At 49.6% G+C, this 7,228-nt stretch overlaps 1 non-coding gene across 1 annotated transcript; it reads left to right on the top strand.

Moving 5' to 3' along the window:
• Positions 1–5,255: 5,255 nt before the first annotated feature.
• trnah-aug lies at positions 5,256–5,328 on the top strand. Its single transcript has one exon. It is a non-coding gene; the product is annotated as a tRNA-His (tRNA).
• The last annotated feature ends 1,900 nt before the right edge of the window (positions 5,329–7,228 follow it).

Genomic DNA, 7,228 nt, shown 5'->3' with positions numbered 1-7,228 from the left:
AATCGTACAGGTCAATGCCAGGTATGCTGGTAGCAGTTTAATGCCTCCATTCTGTAGCTGTCAGCCACCACCATGAACCATAGGGTGATTACTGGATGATGAGAGCTACCTGCTAACCATGTGGCTCATGACTCTGGTACTCCGCTCATGAATCCGGCAATGAGGTGTGAGGAGAAGGATTAGGTATGAGGATACTGTCACCTTTAATGGTTTTAGCCTCTCCACTGGCTAAGGCCTCAGCAATAAGCATCCCAATAATGGGCAATGGCACCTCCTCCAAGGGGTTAGGACATGCAGCCATGCCTGTTTCCCTCTGATGCCAGCAGTTGTGCACCATCTTACCTGTAAGAGAGGAAAATGTGTAAGTGAATGTTGTGCAATGTGCGTGGCTATAATAACTGGTGTGGGATCTGTGAGATGTGGGTATGAGATTACAGCAGTGAAACGTAAGGTCTGAATTGTGATTGATAGAGTTTGTCAATATTTTTTTCTTCATTCTTTCATGGGATGCAGGCAGAGTGAGCCGCACTTTCACTTCCAGTCTTATTAATTGAATTGAAATTCTACAAGCTGCTGGGGTGAGATTCAAACCCGTACCCCCAGATAATTGATCTGGGCCTCTGGATTACTAGTCCAGTGGTATTACCACTACACCATGGTTTCCCCCTAATGGCTGAGGGTGGTGGGTGGGGGTAGGGGCGTGGAGAATTGAGCAGTGTGTGAGGTTAGTGCTGCAGTCACTGGGGTGTGGTACTTGAAGATGCATTCACTGACCCTGACCACTCGGCGGAGAATCTAGCGTCGGACAAAAAAAATTGGTATCGGTACCGGGCGCCGATCCCATTCTGATGTTCTGGACCCCCACTGGCATTGGATTTGAAGTTTACATCCCACGCTAATGGGAGGATGCAAATGGGTCATTAAGATCCTTTTGCATCCTATGAACAGGGCATAAGCTCTGGGCCGGCATGCTTCTATGGTCCTCTGGGCTGGGAATCACGTGTGCCAGAATTGGTGCAGGTCTTGACAAACGTGGTCATGGCAGGGTGGATATCTCACTGGGCCAAGGGGGTAACTCTTTAAGGGAGTTGCCCCCAAAGTCCGTTGGAGGGCCTCCCTCACCCCCACATAGCAAGACCTGCCCACCTCCCCACCAGATCCCCCCATTGCCCCCCCCCCACCAGAGCCCCAATTAGAGACCTCACCAGAAATCCCCTAATTAGAAAGACCCGCACCAGAGAACCCCCAAATATAGAGACTTCCATCAGAGACCCCCTCAAGTAGAAAGACCCCCACCATAGACCGCGCCCCCATAAGGGAGATCCCTGCCTGGAAGCCCCCTGCAAGCATTGATGAAAGCTGTGAAAGTAACTAGTCTTAAGTGCTCTCACTTCCTATTTTTCTCTGCAGAAAACACTTAGCTGTCTTTGATGTGGTCCATAGCTTAAACATAGCTAGATATAAACATTGAAATTAGTTTCTCTGAGTACTTCAAAGCAATTCAAACATGAAGGGAGATGAATGAAACAAAGCAGACAACTTGGTATTGATCAGAACCGAGTGAAAGTAATTTCGCAGAAAAATGAATGAATCGTTTGCAGATCAAAAATCTGAAGGGGTTTAAACCCAGCTGACTGGTTTTCTCTTTCCAGGGAGTGACAGGTGTTGCTTCCTCTGCCTCAGCCAGCAAATGTACAGCACAGGTGAGTTTTAAAGCTTTGGGGCAGGATTCTGCATTTCCCACTGTGGATTTCGTAATTGGCCAATGGGCGGTGAATCTATTTTTACGACCGAATCAGGGGCGGTGCTTGTTTTACACAGGTTGTGCATACTCCGCCCCCTCCAAAACGGCGTAATCGCGGCACACACCGCACACTATTGGGACGGCTCCAGGACTTCCCCCTGAAGGCCCTCCCCGATGCTCCGCACCCGATAGGCCGAGTTTCCGACCGCGCGGTTGACATGTGATCTCAATGGTTGGGAACCCGGCGTGGCGACTGCGGTCTGTGTTCAGCACCGCCACAGTTGAGCGGGAGCGGTGCTGCTAGCCAGGGGGTTGCGGCGAGGGCTGGGGGGGACTGGTGGGGGGTGGCCAGTGGGGCAGTATCTGGCAGGTTGGGTCTGCGCATGTCTGCGCTGGGGAGGCACCGATTTTTCCCATGTAAAACGCCACTAATTCTCTTCACATAGCCTCAAAATCGGAGAATCCTATCCATGAGTTTTTTCACTGCCTCTGTCTAGACTACTCTCTAGCTTCCAGGCAGGGGCTTCTCTTATAGGGGGCTTCCAGGGAGGGACTTCTCTTACGAAAGTGAAATGAATGGGTGGACTTCCAGGCAGGGGTCTCTCTTATGGGGGCTTCTGGTGAGATTATCTCTAATTATGGGTTTCCTGGTAGGGGTTCTTTCTAATCAGGGGGTCTCTGGTGGGACCCACGCCAATTAATAATAATCCTTATTGTCACAAGTAGGCTTATATTAACAGTACAATGAAGGTACAGTGAAAATCCCCTAGCTGCCACATTCGGTGCCTGGTTGGTACACGGAGGGACAAGTCAGAATGTCCAAATTACCTAACAAGCACGTCTTTCGGGACTAGTGGGAAAAAACTGGAGCACCGGGAGGAAACCCACGTAGGCACAGGGAGAATGTGCAGACTCCACACAGACTGTGATCCAAGCCGGGAATCAAACCAGGGACTCTGGCGCTGTGAAGCAACAGTGCTAACCACTGTGCTACCGTGCCGCAGGGGCACGGGTGTCTCTGGTGGGGGTCTCTCTCATGAGGGGCTCTGGTGGGTGATCATGAGGGGGTGATCCAGAAAATCGCAGAGAGGAGGCTGAATTGGGGTTGCAGAGGGGGGTCCAGCTGCTGGACCTTGCTTTTGGGCCATCCATTCAAAATAGTGGCCCAATAGCAGGATTCCCTAGGTAATCCCTCCCAATGCCTAAGGATTGTGACTTGCGATTCAGCTCTGGCGGGAGAACATTTTTGTCATTGTGGGGCTACTCCACAAAGGGAAACCGAATAGGCCAGCCGACGAAATGGAGAATCCCGATGGCGTGACGCATCAGAAGGGGCTGGGTTCTCCGGTCGTCATCGCCAAAATTGCGTTCAGTGAACGGCTGGAGGGTCACAATTCCTGACCAAATTGGGATCGGCGCCACTTTTGCACCCTCCAAAGCGGTGTATCGACGACCTGAGGACATTGCCTGAGGCCTGCCCCCCCCCCGATGGTCTGTCCCCGACCGGCCGAGTTTCCGGCAGCGTCGGTGGCATGTGGTCTCATCCGACGGGAACTCATGTGGACTCAGTCCAGTGCCGCACAATCGGAGGGCCGATCCACGGGCAGGGGGAACACTATCAGGGGCTGGGGGCACAGTGGGGGCGGTGGTTCAGGACCCGCCAAAGGGAGAGACTATTCCATGGGCTGGGCCCATGAATGGCCTCCTCCATGTAGCACGGCGCGGCCGCTGAAGGCCGCCGCCATGTGCATGCGCGGCCATGGAGCTGCCAATTCTCTGGGCCGTATCGGCAGCTAGAGCCGGGTGCTGTCCGCTGACGGCATGCTAGCCCCCGGCCAAGGGGAGGATCGGTGATTGTTTTACACCATTTTTTCTGCCGTAAAATGCCACAATTCCCACGCCGGCGTGCAGACATCGCCTCAAAATCGGACAATCCAGCCTCTGGTGCGGCGGGATGGAGAATCCCGTCCATAGTCTCCCAAACAGAGAATCCTGCCCACTGTTAGTGATTTGACAGGCCTGTGGACCAACCAACTTCAGCTCAATGAATTTCTCTCCATCCCATCCCGTGGCCAATTGGCTGACGATTCCATAATGTTCAATTCCATTCACTAAGCGGCATCCAGACCTATGGCTGACAAGGGGTAAATTACATTTATGCCACATTGTGGCAGATCATAAGCATCTCAAATAAGAGTGAGCCTAGGAACCTCCAGTTGAGCTTTTACAGCATCACTGAATTGGGGAGTTGCCATTGACCAAACATTTAACTGGACCAGCCAGATCAATATTGGAGCTATGAGTAGGGAGAGGATGGCTACACATTGTCTGACTCCCAAAAACCTTTCCAACAGGGCTCAAGTCAGGAGCATGATGGACTACTCACCACTTGCATTCAATGCATCCCAGGTATTAAGTGTATTCCTTATTGGAGATGATAATGGGTGCAATAAACCGTTAATGTTTCACTGTACTGATGGTTTCAGCCACTGCTCACACAGATTTGTGCATAGATTGCTTCAGGCTTTGCATTATCCTCGAATATCAGAGAGGTGTTGCACAAATATATGGAACATCATACCAGAGAGAATGGTCATGTCTCGCTTTGCGCACAGTTAACAACTATTTTTTTTCCAATCTCTTTACTTTGCAAATTGGCCAAACCTATAATTTGTGTAAAAATTAAAAAATCAAGCCTAAACCTTGTCAGAATCAGGCATGAACCCTGTGGGTTGAATGGCCTCCTTCTATTCTGTAGTGTCTCTAAGATTTCATGAGATGAAGAACTATTGCTGTTACTTTGATAAGAGCCCTGGGTTCCTGTTGAATAATTTTGGCTTATTTCTTCAAGATTAAGAAAAAATATATTTCTCTTGCAGTAACTTCGGCAAATAATGTAAAACATTGAAACTGTTACAGTAGCTCTGGGAGTCACTTTACCACCACTTTCCAAAGACAACTAAGGCTGCCCAATAAGTGCTGACCTTGCTAGCGACACCCATATCCCATGAATTAATATAAAAGTAATTGCATAGAAACCATGAGCTGCATTTTACCAACCATTTGGGGATGGGCTGGGAAGGAGGAGAGCTCATACAGTGGTGTGAGAAAATGGGAAGTGGTATGTCCATTTTCTTCCGAATGCCATACCATCTTTGCAGCAAGGAAAATGACAGGATGGCCCTCCTGCCCAGACCCCACTTAAGTGACTAATTAAGGATCTTGTCTTGCCTATGCTGACATTTTATCAGTGATGGATGGGCCCTCCACCATGAGGGAAGAGTGCCAGCTGAACCCTGGCGGATTCCAGCCACTCTTTGGCCTATGAAGCGGCTGGCTGAAAGGAATGGCCACTACTCCTTGCCTCATTAACCATCCCCCAGCCTGGCTGGGCCGACTGACTGACACACAGGCCCCATGTAGATGGCTGTGCGATAGTACGTCCTCCAGGTTCCGCCCCAACAGTGGCCACTGCTCCCAGTAGTGTTGCCGAGGCTGTTAAATATGCTATGGGCCATTGGCGTAATGGATAACGCGTCTGACTATGAATCAGAAGATTCCAGGTTCGACTCCTGGCTGGCTCGGAGTTCAAAATTTAAAGGGCTAGTTTAGCACAGGGCTAAGTCGCTGGCTTTGAAAGCAGACCAAGGCAGGCCAGCAGCACGGTTCAATTCCCGTACCAGCCTCCCCGAACAGGCGCCGGAATGTGGCGACGAGGGGCTTTTCACGGTAACTTCATTTGAAGCCTACTTGTGACAATTTCATTTCATTTCAAATAACCATCCTTATGTTTGGCCAGCAGCTTTGGAGGTCTCCTTAATTGGCTTTGGTGGGTGTCCTTAATAGGCTTTTGAGGGAGATGGTGGCATTGTGGTAATATAAATGGGGTAGTAATCGAGAGACCAGGTAATGCTCTGGAATCCTGTCTTTGAAACCCACCAAGGCAGGTGGTGAAATTTGCATTCATTTAAAAGAATATGCAACTAAAAGTCTAATGATAACCAGGAAATCATTGTTGATTGTCAGAAAATGTCCATCTGGTTCACTAATGCCCTTTGGGGAAGGAACTCTGCCAGCCTTACCTGACCTGGCCTACATGTGACTCCAGACCCACAGAAATGTGGCTGAACCTTAAATCTTAAATGCCCTCTGACAAGGCCCAATTAGGGATGGGCAATAAATGCTGGCCTGGCCAGTGACGCCCACATCCCTTGAATGAATTAAAAAAAGATAATTATTAGGTTGCCATTGACAATATGTGGCCCTGAGTCCCGCTAACTGCTGAGGTGGGTTTGCCCCCTCACCTTCCAGCTTATAGGCCTAGCTGGCTGGACCCCTGCTGCCACCATTGAATTCAGTGTCATATTTCAAAGTTGTGACATAATTGGCAACTTCGGCCTTGGGAGACTTTTAGGCCTGTTCGAGCTGTTTGTTCTCGGGCTGGAACAGCAGATAATTTCCTGGGGAAGGTGGTGGCATTTTCCTTGGCTTTCGTGGGACATGATAAGGTGAGCCGAGGCTGATAGCCCATCCTAACTGAGACGGAAAATCGTTGGAAATTCCAAATAATCATGTTGCCAGTGGTTAATTCCAGCAAAGGTACATTGACCGTACAACAGTATGGCAGGAGAACACGCATGTGAATTCTGCTTTGTTAGGTGCATTGGTCATGCTGGATTGCCCCTTAGTGGCCAGAGATGTGCAGGTTGCGGGGTGGGGCAGTGAAGTGGGTCTACGTCGGGTGATCTTGATAGGGTAGGTGCTGACTTGATAGGCCAAATGGCTTCCTTCTGAGCTGTCGGGATTGTATGGATTCTACGGCATAACACCCATGGATCTGCTCCAAAATGTGCTCTAGCCATCGGCTCATCTTTATGTTTGGTGCCGATTTGGAGGATTGGCAAGGAATGTTTTGCTGTGTTGCTGAGTGTTGGCAGAGCCAACTCGGCACTGCACTGTTGACGGGAAGTTAAAATGTCATCTGAAGGAGATTATTTGTCCCCTTTTCTGAAGTTTAAATACAGTTAAAATGCCCTAGATTGTGTGATTGGGTAGTGGGGGACTGAGGTGGTGTGTGGGGGGAGGGGGGGGATTTGGGGGGAGGTGGCATAAGTGGTGGCTGGGGGGGGGGGGGTGGCGGCTGGTGGGGAAAGGAACTTCACTGTCAGAAAATGTGCATTAGGAATTACAATTTTTAATGAGAAGATGCCAGCTGTCATATTTTATGCGAGTTGGCCATTGTCCAAGCTATCTATAATTGTAGCAATTACTTCCTAGTGTTCACATCATATCTGCTCCCTGTTTTTGGGGCAAGATTCACTTTCAACTGCAAAGTACCATTTACTTTGCAGAGCGGAATTGTATAAATCCTCGCATTGGTTTAAATTTCTCTGGAGACCTGCTGCGCTGGAAAAGATGACGCTTGTGCGGAAAAAGTTAATGGTTGGCAAATATGAGCTTCAAGTCATGACCTCCTCGAATCAA

Source organism: Scyliorhinus canicula, chromosome 17, assembly GCF_902713615.1.
Source record: "Scyliorhinus canicula chromosome 17, sScyCan1.1, whole genome shotgun sequence".
Classification (NCBI taxonomy): domain Eukaryota; kingdom Metazoa; phylum Chordata; class Chondrichthyes; order Carcharhiniformes; family Scyliorhinidae; genus Scyliorhinus; species Scyliorhinus canicula.
The sequence above is the reverse complement of the archived record's forward strand: the minus strand, read 5'-3'. Positions and strand labels throughout refer to the sequence as shown.